Raw genomic sequence first — 20,079 nt, forward strand, 5'->3', positions numbered from 1 at the left:
TATCCTTAACATATTCTTCGATGTTCTAATATTCTAAATAAAGTTGTTACACTTTATTATTATTATTATTATTATTATTATTATTATTATTATTATTATTATTATTATTATTATTATTATTATTATTATTATTTAAGATGAGGCCAGCTAGGACCCACATGCCTATTTCAATTCCTCTTTCCTTAGTGTTTTTTCTTCCGTTCTTTTCAAGTACTCCTTCATCATTGATCTATGCTTTATTCCTTTGGCCTCCGACCACTTTACACCCGGTTTCCTTTCCATTATTCCTTGGAATCCTTTCATTCTTAAAAATTTCTTTTTCAAAATCTTTTTCCATGGCTTTTTCTCTTCTCGTATTTTATTTCTTCCTAACCTTTTCTTCACCTTTTGTATCCAGCTGGTTGTTGTTTTTATTCAGCATAGGTACCAAGTGGATCACCTCAGTAAAATCAGAACTAGAAGAACTACAAATCCCATTAGAGACCACAGAGAACCGATCTCAGTACCGACAGGGAGTCTTCCCACTGTCCCTCACAAGCAGAAAGAGTACAGGGACCACGAGACCTAAGTGGATAAATTGAAGGAAGCAGAAAATGAAAGCATACTGGACCGTGAAAAAGCAGAAGACCATAGCCAAAAGTTAGGACGAACCCCGTGGCTCCTTGTAATCGACAACCAATGAAAGGCGAATATGACAACATTTCCAAAGTGTCTAAATTAAAATACCTGGGAGAAGTGAAATGAATCGTGACGCAAACAAAGAAAAGATCACTAAACTACAAACACCGTACAGACTCACTTGGAACGGATGTAAAAAAAGTGTACATCCCGAAATGCAAAATTGAGTAATTACAACACTGTAATAAAGCCTGAAGCACTATATGCACCTAAAACACTGATCAGTGGGGGTAGATCATTGATTGAAGATGTAGAAAAGCAAGAAAGAAACATCCCAAGGAAAACTTTTGGACCTGTCTGTACAGGGGGAATCTCATGACCTGTACCGACACAATCTCAGACACATTTAGGAAAAGACATTTGAAATTTTACGGACATATTCTCAGAATGAGTAATTAGAGATTGACCAAAAGAATTCTGAACCTAGCCCTATCAATGCAAGTAAAAAACAACTGCCTGCTGGAAGTTGGAAAAGATCTTCAGGAAATAGGCATCACAGTTGTCATTATATTAGACAGATCCAAGTTCAGAGTCAACACCAACAAAACCTGGTCCGAAGATCACAAGAAAAGCCACAGCGAAAAGTTGAAGAGAAGAGTTGAAACTAGTGGCTTTACGTCTCACCGATACAGATAGGTCTTATGGCGACGATGGGATAGGAAAGGCCATCTCGCCCGGAGTTGCTTTTGGGAGAAGGAAAAGGCAACAACATTACCTAAATAAGTTCAATTGCGCTCCTTAATCGGGCGTAACGAAGACATAATAATAATAATAATAATAATAATAATAATAATAATAATAATAATAATAATAATAATAATAATAATAATCAGCTGTTTGTCATTCTTAATTTACTAAACGAGGCAGGTCTCCCGGAACACCAAGTCAGCTACTTTCTGAACGGCGCAGCAGGCCTGTGCTATCTCCCCGAGTGAGTAAGTAAACTCCCTCCCCCCAGCTTTGATAAGAGGCGGCGAGGGTGAGGTGCCAGTAGGCATGCCACGTGCTGCTTTCGGCCGCACCCTTTGATCTCCACACTTAAATACCTTGATCTGCTGCTACCAGACTGCTGAGTAGCAGTCCAGGACTCCTCCTTTCCCCAATTAGTGGCTTAGAGAAACCAGGAAAGACTGAGAACTCAGATAAATATCAAACCGCAGAAGTTAGCTAACACCCCCACGAACATGTAGAACGTAGTAAATGTGCTGATGAAGTCCAGATGTTACAAACTAGTTCCGTGCAGTTAAAGATCGCCATTTTGGTTGAGAAGAGAACTGCCTTCACTATGAGGGAATGAACTATCGCTATGCTGGGATACAAGAACAGTACGCCGCAAAAGTTTAGGACCACCATGTAAAATATTTACTTTATGCTTAATATAACAACTTCTTAACGAAATAAATAAATAAATAAATAAATAAATAAATAAATAAATAAATAAATAAATAAATAAATAAATAAATAAATAAATAAATAAATAAATAAATAAATAAATAAATAACTGGCGCATTTACATGAGGTAGCATCAAAGACAGGCCTTCAAATATCGAACGTGAAAACTAATTTTAGGGGAAATGTACGTCAAAATATCAGGAGATCCCCGCTATAGACGAAATAAGGCATGATTTCATTTGCGTCTTTCTTCCAATATCTCGAAGGACGGGACGGTAGAGCTAATTTAGGAAGAGCCACCAAACTCGAGAAAGTGTATATAGTAACATGGGATCACTACAATGAAAGAGTGATATCGCGCAATGCGAAACTCCGTCATTACAGTACAGTTGTATGCCTCAGAAACTACATCTCTAGGGGGTCACCGAAATTGGAAATCAAGAAATGAAAATTCTTAGGAATGTATATGGTCCCACTCATGTAAATGACACATGGATTAAAAGGAAAACTACAGACCTGCACACTGAAACCTTTAAGTTAACTGATGCCGAACGTAGAAAACGCTTGCATTTCCATGGTCACATCTGTAGAAGAGAAATAATAGATTAACTAAAGAACTACGTAGGCCATCCAGAAATTAAGTCTCCCTAATTCTTTTCTTGGAAAGTAAATGCAGCCCTATTTAGCCTGGAAATATGAGCATGCAGCAGCAGTGCTCCAAAATGGCGGCTGGTATTCTTTGTCCTGCCGCCTGCGAGGTTCGGTCTGCGATCCACGGGAGTTACGATGGGCAGGTGTTGTGCTGATCCATGGCAATGCGCCCTCACCAACTGTTCTGCACCGTGCAGTCCTAAGTTTCTGCTTTCCTTGCATCTCAATACATTTCTGTGCTCCTGACAGCATTTTCGCACGGACGGAGAGCTGCAAACCACTGTCACACACTGGTTCCACTCCGCGACATCAGCCCTGATCCCACGATATGACAAGTGTCACAATTGGTGGTGATTATGTCGAGAAACAGCTCCAGCATTGATGTACCAGTTGCCAGTGGAGGTCTTCATGTAACTATGTCGTATGTGTTTTGAAGTAGGGAAACTTCATTTCTGGATGGCCCTCGTATTAATTATAATAAATTCGAATAAGGCCAAGATCAACTGGTTGGAACAACATAGGAAGGATTTATAACAAATAAACGCTACACACGATACCATAAAAAGTCTTTGGGATTCTGTTTGCAAATCATGCATTCGTGGAAACAGCTACAAAAACCACTCTAAAACAGCGGAGAGAAAAACGAAAAAACCATAGAGAATGCATGAAGAGATTTTTTGAGGAGGAGATGAAGAAGGCGGTCCAAGCTAACAAGTTCAATCGCGCTCTTTAATTGGAAGAAAGAAAGAAAGAAAGAAAGAAAGAAAGAAAGAAAGAAAGAAAGAAAGAAAGAAAGAAAGAAAGAAAGAAAGAAAGAAATTGCTAGCGCTCTCGTTAAGAAATGATCACGATGGTTCAATCTTCGTGCCGACGTGTAGATCTCAGGAGACTTGTGTGCTAGTCATGTGTTTCAAACAAAAGATACATTGTTTTCCCTTTCTATGAAACTATTGTATTTTTTGGTGTCAGTAATGATTAGAAACTTGACTTTGGCATTCCTTTCCCTCGAGGTATAGGCTACACAACGAACTTTTTGCTTTCTTGTGGTTGTGCACGGTTAACAAGCGAGGCAAGTCCACTGCTACAGAAATGAGATATTTTACGCTATCCCAAGGGAAGCGATAAGAGAAACGATGTAGTGCTCGTACCATAGGAGAACATTTACGTAGCGTTATATTTAAGCTATGCCTTTCCTGACGTCAACTTCAAATGGAGGGATATAATCGTAATTGCCTATTTCTATGGCGGTTGGTAGAGTGGTGTGTTGTCTCTATTTTAGTTTGTGTATTTATACGGACACAAACACGGCGCCCTCGAGGTAGAGAAATTAACAAGATTAGAGTCTCCATCCCATCCTGGAATCGAATCCTAATTTCTCTGAACCGAAAGCCAATACGCCGGCCATTCAGTCAAAGACCCGGGCACCTCACATGATAATGATGATGATTATTATTATTATTATTATTATTATTATTATTATTATTATTATTATTATTATTATTATTATTATTCTATCGATTTTGGCCAGCTGTGGACCACGTAAATAACTCCTCATGATTTAAACTTTCTTTGGCGCCAGTACTCCTTCATCCTCCTGCTTGCTGCTTCTTTTCTTTCAGCCGTCCATTGTTGTTTCTTCTTGGTCGCTGTTTCTGGCTCTAGGAAACCCTTAAATGTGTGTAACTTGTTTCTGAAGGTGGTTCTATTGTGGATGTCTTGATGTGTGATGTTCATTTATTATTATTATTATTATTATTATTATTATTATTATTATTATTATTATTAAAATCCATTCATATGCACGTATACAATCGATTTGTTTACAACAGCTTGTTTAAATCAGTTGTCTAGCTCAGGCAAGGTTATGATAAAACACAAGTGATAAACACAATAACTTGTAGAATTCGAAGATTCTTCATGAAGCTCTAACAGCGGAGGTCAATCGAATGACACCTACTTATAATCAACTTGGTACTATATCTGAGATGTACGGCCTAGGATATTGTAATGTAGTGGTTGATCCTTCGGTCACAGAATACGATAAAGGGACTGCGGCCTTCCCGATGACAGAAATTAATTAACACAGATAATTTATTTATGCTGAGAGATTTCAATAAAAGCCTCATTAGATAAGCGTTGAGTGTCAGGCCAATTTATTTCTTTGTTGTTGCCGTCAAAGAGCGCCGCTTCTACAGGAAGCACCAGAGTAGATAAGAAGTTCATTTCTTGCTTGAACCGTACAATGAAACGTGGGTGAATGATTCTCAGTTTACTAGTAATAACTGTAGTTCGGATATTTAGTCAGAAATAGCTTATAAATAATTTGGCCAGTAGCCGCTCTTCCGTAACACAGCTAGAGTAATATAACCTATAGGGTTTCTAACAGGCCGGACCCCTAACGTCCATGCAATTTTCATAGCAGATTTGTTGTCCGGGCTACTATATGCTCGTTAGCCACATCATCCATTCTGACGTCATCATGCCATCTGTTTGGTAAAAATCTATCCATAAATTCGCTTTTTTATCGTACCGTTCTTGATGTAAAGCTTGGTGATATGTCGTAGAAGGCAGTGGATTTTTAATCGCAGTTCTTCTATATAGAACAGTTGTCTTGTGAGCTCATACGTTAGTCTCGAAGGAGCGCTTCTTGCCAGGCACAGACCTTTTTTTAAGATCCATGGCCTCAGTCTCTAGTGTAGTTAGGTTATCCTTCGACAGATGTTCCCAGGTGATGTCTAAGGCGTACGTCATGATAGGGTCTGTTAGTACGTAGACCTTTTTCTGTTAGCAGCACGCAAGTTGTTAGGAACGCTCTGCCATCTGTTGAATATATTTGGAAGCTGGGAAAATTTAGAGAATCAAAGAGTATCTAACAGGGAATAGTATTCTTCCGTGACCAGAAGAAATCAAACATAGCTGCATGCATGAACACTACTGTATATCAGAATATTCATGAAGTTTTAGTCACTTAGCAACCTGCTAATGTGTTGCAGGTTAGGGTAAGCCTTCGCCTGTAATTATTGGAGTGATCATTTAATGATTTGATTTTATGATTACTCAAAGTTGGCAGCACTTAGAGACCTATCAGTGTCAGGGAGTTCCGAAAAAATAAAACAAAATGAAGCAAATCAGAGCAGACGGATGGACTTGCCAAAGGAGTTTGACATTGCGTCCCACTAACTACTATTGCGCTTTTCGGAGACGCCAAGGCGCCGTAATTTAGTCCCACAGGAGTTCTTTTACGTGCCAGTAAATCTACCGACACGAAGCTGACGTATTTGAGTACCTTGACATACCACCGGACTGAACCAGAATAGAATCTGCCAAGTTGGAGTCAGAAGACCAGCGCATCCTCCGTCTGAGCCACTCAGCCTGGATTCAGTAAGTTTGCATTGTAACCTACATATTAGTGATGGGCAACGTTCGCGCTCTGACGTCACAAATCTCGTTTTCTTTCTAATATGATGTAAAGATTTAGCTCTGTAGGAACTCTGTAATTGGACTTCATCTCCTATTGTTGGACAATTTTTTTTTTTTGCTAGGGGCTTTACGTCGCACCGACACAGATAGGTCTTATGGCGACGATGGGATAGGAAAGGCCTAGGAGTTGGAAGGAAGCGGCCGTGGCCTTAATTAAGGTACAGCCCCAGCATTTGCCTGGTGTGAAAATGGGAAACCACGGAAAACCATTTTCAGGGCTGCCGATAGTGGGATTCGAACCTACTATCTCCCGGATGCAAGCTCACAGCCGCGCGCCTCTACACGCACGGCCAACTCGCCCGGTGTTGGACAATTTAAATAAATAAATAAATAAATAAATAAATAAATAAATAAATAAATAAATAAATAAATAAATAAATAAATAAATAAATAAATAAATAAATAAGCACTGTAAATGCGTTTGTGCATGTAATACTTTAACATGTTTAAAAGAAACGATGCTGAATGTGTGGTATACAGTTTGTAGAACAAGAACTGTTCGAGGCGAACTTTGTTCTTAAGACATTTTAAACTAACGTCACTGTTAAAATAATTTCTCTCGCTCGCCGGGGTTGCCGCCACCATAGAGAGAGTGAATTAAACGGTCTGACACTCAGGTATAATTACCGACATGCGAACAGGCACATTCCTTCACGCTGGGCTGCACATTCTGTGGTTACCAAGATAATGTCCCCCTTCTCCTGTCTCACTTGAGTTCCTCCTCTGTCGCCATCAAAATGGGTGTCATAGGCAGCACACCGCAGTACGAAGTTCTCGCTATACCTGCATATAAACAAGACTGGTGGGAGGTTGTTCAGTAAGCTAACATACAAACAAGATCAGTAGTTTTTATTTATTATGAAAGGAGTTCCTCAAGGCAACATTCTTCCGCCTATACTATTTAACGTCTACTCAGAATGTATTTTTCGAGATGCCCTTTATATGACTCAAGGAATAATAGAGTCATCATTACTTATATAAGGTTTGCCGATGACACTGTCCTACTTGCATCTACATAGTCTGCAGGATTTACTAGAACAGCTTACCGTGATGAATAACGCCAACAACAGCATGGCCTTGAGACTGAATTGAAAGAATACTAAGTGGGTGGTGTTAGAGGCACTTTCAAGATCTGCAATGGTAGGAATGATAAATGCGACTTCCTCGTGAAATCGGATGCAGTATTGAGCAGGTCAGGTCATTTTCTGAAAAGAAAGATACTTTTCTTACAAATAGCACTGTCAAGTCGCTTTTTCTCCAAAGCCATGTTTAAATAGCTCCACCGCTTTCATTAAAATGTAACTTATAAAACATTCACGATGATTACGTCATTTCCATACGATTCATGATTTGATGACATTAGCGGAGGGCTGGTTTGATGATCTTATGACTAAACATATGTAATGTAAAATAGGGTCTCGAGGCTAAGATTGCGATATCGACAGTCCCAGTTTGTTAAGCATTTAGTTCAAAGAAAGCTCGTATCGGTTAACTTGAGGAGTAATGGTATAGCCTCAGTTGCTCTGAGGAACTACCTGCCAGATTGTGCTGCTATCTAGCGGAGTTCTACTGGACAGACGCTACGGCTGAGTGCACCACCGACGTACGAACAACAATGATAAAGAGTACCTTTGAAAAATTGATTAGCTAGACCGGCATCGAACCCGCAACTTCGGTTGAGAAGACCAGCGCTCTGTCATCTGAGTCAATCAGACCGCCGTGTGACTGTAGCCGTTCTGCCCATTGTTGAGTGTCCTCACCTCATTTCCTTATCACTTTACTTAACGACGTCTAAATCCAGAGCGGTCTTACGCTTTTCTTAACGAATTCGATAGCTGCAGTCGCTTAACTGCGGTCGGTGTCCAGTATTCGAGAGACCCATTGTCGATAGCACTGAAGATTAAGGCCACAGGTACTCTACCTCTGTTCCATCGTCGCCGTGTCGGTGCGACGTAAAGCAACTTGTTATGCTTTTCTTAATGTAATGTCACTAATCTCCTTTGCTTTATCTAACCACATACTTGTTTTACTTCCTCGTGATTTACTTCTTTCAACTCTACCATGCAAAATTGTCTTTTCCAAATTCTGTCCTAATCTGAAAAAGTGGCCAAGGAGCTGAAAGCAGATGTTTCTTGACGCTCAGTTCGTCTATAATTGAAGCATTTTTTCTTCTGTCCGTCCACGGTATACATAGCATTCTCGACGAACACCACATTTCAAGGACATGGATTCGATTGCTGTGATTAGTCTTGACGGCCGAGGTCTCACAACCACACACAAAGACGGAGAACACTAGTGGTTCAACCATAAGCATCTTCAGAGGTTTGGATATTGCCTGGTTGTGCCAAATCCTATGGAGTTGTACCACTGTAACTTGACCTCTCTTTCCTCGTAGTTTCCGGTGTCGCAAATGACTGACCTGAGGATTACGATAACCCTTACTACCTCCAGGTGGTTATATATGGAGCATTTCTACTTGTTCCTTGATGTTTATTGTGTTTGGTAAGCGTTTCTGGGAACTAGAATATGCAAGGGCCACGAAGAGAGTGAACTCCCCTAGGCCTTGGAAATGTAATACCGTCGGGGTAGGAAAAGAACCAAAGTTGATGAAGGGAGGTCAGACACGGAATATGAACATGACGAGCCTAATACAAGTAAGGTGCTGTACCCAGACTCATCTCGGTGCCCGATGGTAATGTTGAAAACATTTCCTACCAGACGATATAGGCGCCAGCAATTTCCTAATTAGTGCCGAAAGTTTTTAGATGGTGAGTCTTGGACAGCTCTACCAACCTAAAAAACAAATTCGAAAATCACTTCAGACCTAAATGCAATTGCGGAAAAACAGCCTAAAATCGCTTGTTTTTTACTCGTTTTTAAAAATTCAAATCGTAGCCAAATTAACTTATTTACATAATTCTTTGTGTAATGTGTTCCTTAGTTCAATACCCTCAGGCGAGTTTTTATTTTAAAAAATATTGAGACCGAATGTAATTCAATGAAACTCTCATTGACTCACATTAGCGCTCGTAGTGGTAGAGAAAGCCAAACTGCTAATCTAATCGACCGGATAACGATGATTACAAAAAGGATTGTAATTTACTTTATTATAATTTATTTACCTAACGTTCCTAGCTCATATCCCTAGGATTTGAGAGCTGAATTGCTTGCCTGTGGAAGTTTCCGCGCTTGGAGGGCCTGGGAACTGGCCTCTGATGACAGGCAGACAACAGGGAGGTCAGATAACAAGGATGAAAGTGAGGAGCCTGGCACAAGAAAGTACAATTAAAACCGGACTCAGGGGGACCTTGTGATCACCAATCCACGTTGCCAAGTTTCCCATTACGGCAGACAGAGGATAGCGTGCTTGTTTTCAAATACCTAATCCGCAGGGAGAAGGGCACAGAAGAATTATAAAGATGAGCAGAGGACCTCCTCACTTAGCTAAGGGATACGTGGTCGCCAATCCACAATTCCAAGTTTATTCGTGTCTTACGACAGGCGAAGAATAACGTTGATGTTTTCTAGGACGCAATACAGACTGACAAGAGCAAGCAGGAAGCAGGGAAGTGTCAGCTAGAGTTGAGAGCACACAGCAGAGTGCGAGCTGTGTGCGCGGTCCTCCCGACGCTCATACGTCAGCCACGTGGGACGCCAAGCAGACGAAGCGTCGGGCCGCCCCGTGAGTCAGCCAGCAAGGTGCTGCTCTCACGCGGTCTGCCGCCGCAACACCTGAGCCTGACACTCGATACTGCGACAGACAGGCTTTTAGAAACATCCCCAGGTAAACAATAGCGCTTTCAACGTGGGCGCAAAGCTGCTACGTTAACCTACACCCACACTGAGCTGCTTACCTCCTCCCTAAATCCCTTATAAACAACAACCAGGAAACCGAAAAGGCAATAAATAAAAAACTTACCCGTCAATAACGACAAAAAAGCATGGGAGAAGTCGAGTGGTTCAGACATGATCACAATAATGATATAATTAATAATTTGATATTTTACAATTGGCTTTACGTCACGCCGAAATACAGAGGTCTTACGGCAACGGTGGAATAGGAAACGGCTAGGAGTGGGAAGGAAATGGCCGTAGCCATCATTAAGGTACAGCCTCAGGATTTGCCTGCTGTGAAAAGGAGAAAACCATCTTCACGTCCGCCGACAGTGGGGTTAGAATCCACTACATCCAGAATGCTAGCTCACAGCTGCGGGCCCATAACAGCACGGCCAGCTCACTCGTTAATAATAATAATAATAATAATAATAATAATAATAATAATAATAATAATAATAATAATAATAATAATAATACATACATACATACATACATACATACATACATTATCATTAGAGACTGTTGTGCCTTTCAGTGTTCAGTCTGCAAGCCTCTGTGAATTTACTAAACGTCGCCACAATCCTCGATTTGCAACTAGTGTTATGGCCTCATTTACTTCTATACCTCTTATCTTTAAATCATTAGAAACCGAGTCTAACCATCGTCGTCTTGGTCTACCTCTACTTATCTTACCCTCCATAGCAGAGTCCATTATTCTCCTAGGTAACCTATCCTCCTCCACTCGCCTCACATGACCCCATCACCGAAGCCGGTTTATGCGTACAGCAAAATTAGCCTTTATCTCCTCATTCCGAATACCCTCCTGCCATTGTTCCCACCTGTTTGTACCAGCACTCATTCTTGCTACTTTCATGTTTGTTACTTCTAACTTATGAATAAGATATCCTGAGTCCACCCAGCTTTCGCTCCCGCAAAACAAAGTTGGTCTGAAAACAGACCGATGTAAAGATAGTTTCGTCTGGGAGCTGACTTCCTTCTTACAGCATACTGCTGATCGCAACTGCGAGCTCACTGCATTAGCTTTACGACACCTTGATTCAATCTCACTTACTATATTACCATCCTGGGAGAACACACAATCTAAATACTTGAAATTATCGACCTGTTCTACCTTTGTATCACCAATCTGACATTCAATTATTGAATTTCTTACCTACTGGCATAAATTTAGTCTTCGAGAGGCTAATATTCATACCATACTCATTGCACCTATTTTCAAGTTCCAAGATATTAGACTCCAGGCTTTCGGCACAGTCTGCCATTAAGACCAAGTCGTCAGCATAGGCCAGACTGCTTACTACATTTCCACCTAACTGAATCCCTCCCTGCCATTTTATACCTTTCAGCAGATGATCCATGTAAACTACGAACAGCAAAGGTGAAAGATTACAGCCTTGTCTAACCCCTGTAAGTACCCTGAACCAAGAACTCATTCTACCATCAATTCTCACTGAAGCCCAATTGTCAACATAAATACCTCTGATTGATTTTAATAATCTACCTTTAATTCCATAGTCCCCCAGTATGGCGAACATCTTTCCCCTCGGTACCCTGTCATATGCTTTCTCTAGATCTACGAAACATAAACACTACTCCCTATTCCTCTCGTAGCATTTTTCACTTACCTGGCGCATACTGAAGATCTGATTCTGACAGCCTCTCTGTGGTCTGAAACCACCCTTGGTTCCATCCAACTTACTCTCAACGACTGATCGCACCCTCCCTTCCAAGATGCTAGTGAATACTTTGCCTGGTATACTAATCAGTGAGATAACTCGATAGTTGTTGCAATCCTTCCTGTTCCCTTGCTTATAGATAGGTGCAATTACTGCTTCTGTCCAATCTGAAGGTACCTTACCAACACTCCATGCTAATTTTACTACTCTGTGAAGCCATTTCATCCCTGCCTTCCCACTATACTTCACCATTTCAGGTCTAATTTCATCTATTCCTGCTGCTTTATGACAATAGAGTTTATTTACCATCCTTTCCACTTCTTCAAGCATAATTTCACCATCATTTTCCTCCTCCCCATGAGCTTGGCTGTTCGCAACACCACCATGATGATTTCCTTTTACATTGAGAAGATGTTCAAAATATTCCCTCCACCCCTCCAGTGATTCCCTGAAATCTATTATGAGTTCACCTGAATTACTCAAAACACTGTTCATTTCCCTTTTCCCTCCCTTCCTAAGATTCTTTATTACTGTCCAGAAAGTTTTCCAGGTTGTTACCAAAATCTTCCCCTGACTTCTTTTCGGATTCAACAACTATATGTTTCGCTCTGTTTCTTTCAACTTCGTTCAAATCCCTGTCTGCCTCGGCCCATGTTTGGAGCCATTTATGATAAGCCTTCTTTTTACGTTTACAAGCTGCTCTCACTTCATCATTCCACCAAGATGTTCGCCTTTTCCCATCTTTACACACAGTTATTCCTAGGCATTCCCTTGCTGTTTCTACTACAGCATCCCTGTATGCCACCCATTCACTTTCCATATCCTGAACCTGCTTACTGTCTACTGTTTGAAACTTCTCACTAATCATATCCATGTACTTCTGTCTAATTTCCTCGTCCTGGAGATTTTCTACCCTTATTCGTTTGCAGACAGATTTCACTTTCTCTACCCTAGGCCTAGAGATACTTAGTTCACTACAGATCAGATGGTCTCTATCATCGAAAAATCCGCGGAAAACTCGTACATTCCTGACAGATTTCCTGAATTCGAAGTCTGTTAAGATATAGTTTATTATGGATCTGGTGCCCCTAGCCTTCCATGTGTAGCGGTGAATAGCCTTATGCTTGAAGAATGTATTCGTAACAGCTAAACCCATACTAGCACAGAAGTCTAGCAGACGCTTCATATTCCCATTAGCTTCTACATCTTCCCCACATTTACCAATCACCCTTTCGTATCCTTCAGTTCTATTCCCAACCCTCGCATTGAAATCGCCCATTAGTACTTTTCTATCCTTGCTGTTGACCCTGACCACGATATCACTCAATGCTTCATAAAACTTGTCAACTTCATCCTCATCTGCACCCTCACATGGTGAATAGACGGACACAATTCTAGTCCTAATTCCGGCAACATCAGTCACTCATTTACGTGCCTAACAGAAACTATGTTGCGTGCAATGGTATTCCTGATAAAGAGCCCTACCCCAGACTCTGCCCTTTCCTTTTTAACACCCGTCAAGTACACTTTATAATCTCCTATCTCTTCCTCATTATCTCCCCTTACTCGAATATCACTCCTAGCACATCCAAATGCATCCTCTTTGCTGACTCAGCCAGTTCTACTTTCTTTCTTCTATAAGCCCCATTAATATTGAAAGCTCCCCATCGAATTCCATTTCGTTCGCCAAGTTTTTTCCAAGGAGGCCCTTGCCTGTCAAATAGGAGTGGGACTCCGTTACTCCCATAGGTCCGAGGCTTGCTTAAAATGTTCTGAGCTCGGTAAATTCATGAAGCAGGATCTACCCTACTTGCACATAGTCCAAGTGAAGATCTCTCCTCTAACGGGTTATGGACCACCGGTGGATTGTGTAGTCCTCGCCGCCTGAGCACAAGGAGGGCCATGACTCAGAATATGTCCGAGATGCCCACTCCCATTCCATAGCAACGGGTATCCTGACTCTCAGGACCACTTACTAGGCCGCTCAGCCGTCGCCCATGGTTCACGAACTAGGACGTGACTACTGTAACCCACAAACATGAATAATAATAATAATAATAATAATAATAATAATAATAATAATAATAATAATAATAATAATAATAATAATAAAAAACTGCTGTGGTGTCACGGGTGCGAATTGCGTCATACATGTATATTTGGCCCTGGTTTACGTCCCGATGCCCTTCCTGACAGTAACCATATATGGAGAGATTTAATCACTATTGTGTTTTTCTGTGGTATTTGTAGTGTGGTGTGTTGTCTGAATATGAAGAGGAGAGTGTTGGGGCAGATACAAACACCCATTCTCCGAGCCAGAAAAATTAATTAGAAGCGATTCAAATTCCAGAAATAGTCGGGAATCGAAGCCGGGCCCTCTGAACCGAATGAGTCGAATAATAATAATAATAATAATAATAATAATAATAATAATAATAATAATAATAATAATAACAATAATAATAATAATAATAATAATCCGCCTCTGTGGTGTAGTCGTACGTAAACTCCGGCTCAGGCACAGCTCTGCGGAGTTTCGGACCTGCCTTCGTGCAGAATACACTCTTACCTTACCATGCCTTACCTTACTCTGTGGTGCAGTGGTTAGCGTCATTAGCTGCCACTCCCAGGAGGCCTGGGTTCGATTCCCGGCTCTGCCACGGAATTTAAAAAAGTGGCACGACGGTTGGAATGGCGTCCACTCAGCCCCTTGAAATCAACTGAGTAGAGGTTGTTTCGGTTCCCACCTCAGCCATCCTCGAAGTGATTTTCCGTGGTTTCCCACTTCTCTTCCAGGCAAATGGCCGGATAGTACCTAATTTAAGGCCACAGCCGTTTCTTTTCCTCTTCCTTGTCCCTTCCATTCTTCCCAGCCCCCACAATGCCCCTATTCAACATAGCAGGTGAGGCCAACTTGCGAAGTACTAGTCCTCCTCTCAGTTGTATCCTCAACTCAATTTCTCACGCTCCAGGACACTGCCGTTGAGGCGGTAGAGCTGGGATCCCTCGGTGAGTCCGAGGGAAAAGCAACCCTGGAGAGTAAACATGTTAAGAAAGAAAGAAAGAAAGAAAGAAAGAAAGAAAGAAAGAAAGAAAGAAAGAAAGAATAACCAACACAACAGGTTTAAGAATTTCTATAGAAAATAACAGATTTCAAAAGTGCTCCAGAAATTCAATTTAACAAATTGGTCGAATAAGGACGGTAAAGAAATTCAGATACTTGGGAAAAACAATTCAAGAAAATAGTTTGGAAAAATCGGCTGTGGAAGACGGAAAGATCATACGGTATAACTAGGAATATTTACAACAAAACGTGTTTATCAAAATACAACATTACAACACAGTAGCCATACCACCGAGGTCCAACGCTGCAGTCGTTTAAGTGAGGTCAGTATCCGGTACTCGGGAGAGAGTGGGTTCGAACCCCACTGTCGGCAGCCCTGAAGATTGTTTTCCGTGGTTTACCATTTTCACACCAGGCAAATGCCGCGACTGTACCTTAATTAAGGCCACGGCCGCTTCGTTCCTACTCCTACCCCTTTCCTGTTCCATCATCGCCATAAGACCTATCTGTGAGTTGTAAAGAAGAAGAGTAGTCAAACCAGAATCTCTAAGCGCGAGTGATCGTCTAGTACTGAATTACATTCGGAATAAATTAGAAGTACCGGAAATAAAAATTATAGGGAAATACGCGGTCAGCTAAGAACTAGAAATCTCTGGAAATCAAGAAATAATAATGAAATATCCCGGAACATAGGAAACGTAACAGGAAGAATGCGGAAGAGGCGATTGATATTTTTATACAGAATGGATAACAACAGCTTAACCAAACAGATCTTCAAATACCTTCGGAACAAGAAGTCAACAACAACCTGGATTCATGAAGTCAAACAAGACTTGGAAGAAACCATGTAAGAGAAGAAGCACCAACTGAGAGAGAGAGAGAGAGATTTTTAGAAAGAAAATGTTAAAACGGAAGGATTCCAAGGTTGGAAGGGAAAGAAAACAGGGCCAAATGGTCCGAGAAGAGGAAAAGGAGCCATAGTGAGGAGATGAAGGATTATTGGAGGAAGAGGGAAAAGAAGGAATAACAAAGGATGAAGCACTGAAATGATCTCGTGGTCCCTAGAATACCCTAATGGAAACAATGTTTTGTGTTTGAGGCTACTAAGGAAGGGGGGGGGGGGGGGACAAAACCAAATAATCTGTACTGAGTCTCTCATCTACGTTCAAAAACGTACAAAATGTTGCATGCGACTTTTTTCTATATTTTTCGTAAATGTTACGTTAACTTGTATTTTGTCTTTTTTCGTTCAAAATATTGGACTGGTGTACACCATCATATAAGTTTTATATTTTATTTTTATCAGGAACGTGCATGTTACTCGTTTCAATGAAGTCTTCCTCGTCTCCACAAGTGTACTTTCTTTTGTAACTAAGCGTTCCATATTTTTTTTTTTACACACTGTTCTTATTTCTGCTCTTTTATTTCGTCGTGCACTCCTTTTAATCCCATGCTTTCTTTACAGGTCCATTTCTTCCTCCCCTTCATCCATAGCTGCCATTGAGAGTTTGTCATGGAACACATGACTACTGAGTTTATTGCACGGAACTGAAGCGTGAGAGCATGTCGGAAAGGTCGGATACCGTCAAGGTCCTCGGAGGTGTGTGAATCACCTCAATAATCGAGACATACACGATGTCCAACAATGGCGAACACCGCTAATGTAGAAATGTTGTTCGGTCGTCATGGTAATGTCCTAGGGATGGTCGTGGTTGCCATCGTGATTGTCTTTATAAACTGCAAAATCGCGCGGTCATTGGCCCCATTGTAAATTCGTATCCTCATCCCGAGGTGATGCCGTCATTTTCAGGCGCACGGGCAATACATTCGAACGTCTATTGCTTCCATAAGGAGGAAACGTACAAAAGAATCAAAAGAAACGGGGGGTAGGACTCGCGCGCACTTTCAAGCAACTAGTTCACGACACAGACAGAACATGCCCGCAGTATTCAGCAAGACAACATGTTATTCTTAATACTTACCATACAAAGAGTTTTCGCAGTTACGGCCAATAGTTTACTGTTCCTCTTCTACTACCGCTTTTCCCACACGTGCTAATAGTATCAACCGGATGCCCTTCTCGACCCCAACCCTATGTGGAGGGATGTAATCAGTATTGCGTGTTTCTCTGGTGGTTCATAGTGTGGTGTGTTGTCTGAGAGTGTTGGGCCAAACTCAGACACACAATCCCCGAGCCAGAATAATTAATCAGAGGCGAATAGAATCCTCGACCGTGCCGAGAATCGAACTTGGGATCCTCTAAACCGAAGGCCTCAACCCTGACCTTTCAGCCTAGGAGCTGGACGGCAATAGCTTACTTCGCTAATTAAGGTAATTAAGAATGACCAATAAAGAGTGCTTTGCACAAATGGAAGTCAATGGAACCGTTTATGTTGAAAATGAAAATCCTCAGCCTGATTCCAGTCATTCCACCGGGTCAGGAAAAGAATAAATGAAGCCGCCATCTAGCGGCGAGGATAGGAACTCTGACGGCTGTCGAAGCCTGTCGCACTCCTCTGACAGATGAAATACAATCGGAGAGAGTTTCAACAATCAAAGATTACAGAGAAAACCGGAGTACACGGAGAAGAACCTGTCCCGCATCCGCTTTGTCCAGTACAAATCTCAAATGGAGTGACCGAAATTTGAACCACGGAACCCAGCGGTGAGAGTCCGGCGCACTGCTGTCTAAGCTTCGAAGGCTTCGAACAGAACATGTTAATAAATGTAAATGTTTGGGCAGTTGGATTCCTGAAATTGGAAGTGCATTAGGAAAGTTAAACCTAGAGATCACTTACTGAACCCTTGAACTTACCATTCCATCGTTGGTCGACCACGGCTGCTACAGCAGAGCAATACTGAACTCTTAAATCATGGGTCGTTGCGGGAAGAAATTCGGTCACGATCTTAACCAAACGATGGGGTTCAGAAATGAAATGAGGAGCAAAAATGTGCTTACTAACTTTTATTAAATTCGAAATGGCACGACAACATTATTATCTTAATATAAATCCTTGAAATAAAAAAATTATAAATCATTTATTATTGAATGTTTCAAACGCAGTCACATTGCATAGCGTTGCTTTATTTCTCACAATATCGAAGAGTTGCTTCGGAGAAAGTAATAAATTAGTAGACAGCGAAATTGAAAAACTGAAAAAGGAAAGACCTGAAAACCGGGCACCTATTATTCCAAACGAAAACTGAGAATTAATCCACACGATCCGTGGAAAATCTGACTTTCAACAAGTAGAACGCCTGATTTCCTCTCAATTAAGGTTATCCACCAGTCGAATACCCTTGCGGTTACGGAACACCCGCCGAATGGACCCTTAATCGAACCAAACTGACTATCAGTTGCTTTGGATAGGTTGCGAAATATTATGGGAAAGCATGGTGTTCACTACGAGTTAACAGCATCATTCACAATTGAAATAAAATTCCACCATGTATTTGTCATTCATGACACCCTTAAGTGATAAAATAATCCCGATGCTAAATGTGCATCACCCAAACAACTGTTCGGAAGGAACCAACAACAACATGATCAGCGAGGATCTTACGTTACGTCGTTCTGAAGGAACAAAACTGCGAAATGCAGGAAACATTTATTCATCACGCATTAGGAAGAAATGCCAAACACTGAAGTTAATTAAAAAGTGGTAAATCACTTGAAAAGCATTAATATCAAACCGATTTTTAGGTTAGAAATGGTTATGTTACGCTTAATAAAATTACCATTCCACATTGAAAAATACAACAAACTTAAGGAATTCTTTCCTTTTTAAACAATGACTACCATTACAGATCCATCTACTTATTGTTTGTCCCAACACACTACCTACAACGTTATCACTTAATCGAATTCAACTACGTATAAAAATGAAAGAACGACAAAGATTGAAAATAAAAATAATATTACTGGCTGACGAATCGAAACCACATTCGCAGCTCAAGTCTCACACTAATACATTGAGTGTCAATATGCACACTATCAAAGCAAAACGGACGTCGGAACGGCAAAACAATTAAGTCCGTAAAATAAAATAAAAGTAAAATATCGAAGTAATTTAAACTCAACACGCATGCAGAATTACAGTAAAATATTTAATCACCATCAGGTCGATATCCAATATTGGGCAACCCTCATTCGCCGATAACGGTCCTATATCTTAGGGAGCACCTTCCAGCTGTTGGAGCTGCGCACAAGTTGGCCTCATTATTACCGATCCAACCCTCTTCATATTTCGTATATTACTGTAGATGCTACCTTCGCCCAGGTCACTTCGCAAAAACAAAACAACATCTAATCTGAGACTTGAGTTTGTACAGCTGACATCCCGGACCTATCGTCGGGCTTATTTAAAATCTGTACATCCTAACACTAATCTCTATGTACACGATACCTTACTAATTCTATCGTCGAGCGTGAACTAGGACGTCTCATCATCAGTATACTCCACGGATAACATGTGACGTCCTAAATCTATTGTCGGGCGGAAAATGGGTCGTATTGCGCTTCCCCTGGCATATCAGGCGAACCAGCAATTTCAAACAAACTCTGACATTTCAGTTGTAAACCTGGTCAGACTAATAACACACAACGGAACAACGTCTCTTACTATTAAACGAATGCAAGTCGGAAAATGCAGTAAGTCTCTATCTCGTTACAAAACGTGAACTCGAAAAATAAATTTTACGTGACGAACAATCCCCCAACTCAAACACGATCTCAGCATGCGCAATGAAGTTTTAGGGAAGAATATAATAATTCCCAACACACGTCTACCATTTAGTGGATGTTGTCCAAAAATAATAATCATCACTACCGCATTGGAAATCCTCAAATCGCCTACCGTCAATTTCAAATATTTATATCTATGACTATCCAGTGAAACGAAATTCAATAAATTTACACGGTCAAACAACACCAACCGTATATTCTAAATGCTCTTTTATCCTTGAGGTCACATTTATCCTACTATTCATACTGACTTTACGTAACTAGTCACTTGACTTTTACTACCAAGATTTGTTTTTTTTACTAGAATCGTTTTTCACTTGGGATCTTACTAGAAATCTACGGTGCCTCACACAGTAGCCGCCTCAATTTTCGGATTGTTAGCGGAAAACACTACAGCCTGCCACAATACAGCCTGTCTCACAAATCCTTCCTCGGCAGACATAGCCTGTCTCAAAACTCATTCTCCTCGCCTTATCCCAGCGTTATTACTTAAAATCCAGGCTCCTTCAGTATTCCTACCACTCTCATCTCCACAT

The sequence above is a fragment of the Anabrus simplex genome, chromosome 3, assembly GCF_040414725.1.
Source record: "Anabrus simplex isolate iqAnaSimp1 chromosome 3, ASM4041472v1, whole genome shotgun sequence".
NCBI lineage: Eukaryota > Metazoa > Arthropoda > Insecta > Orthoptera > Tettigoniidae > Anabrus > Anabrus simplex.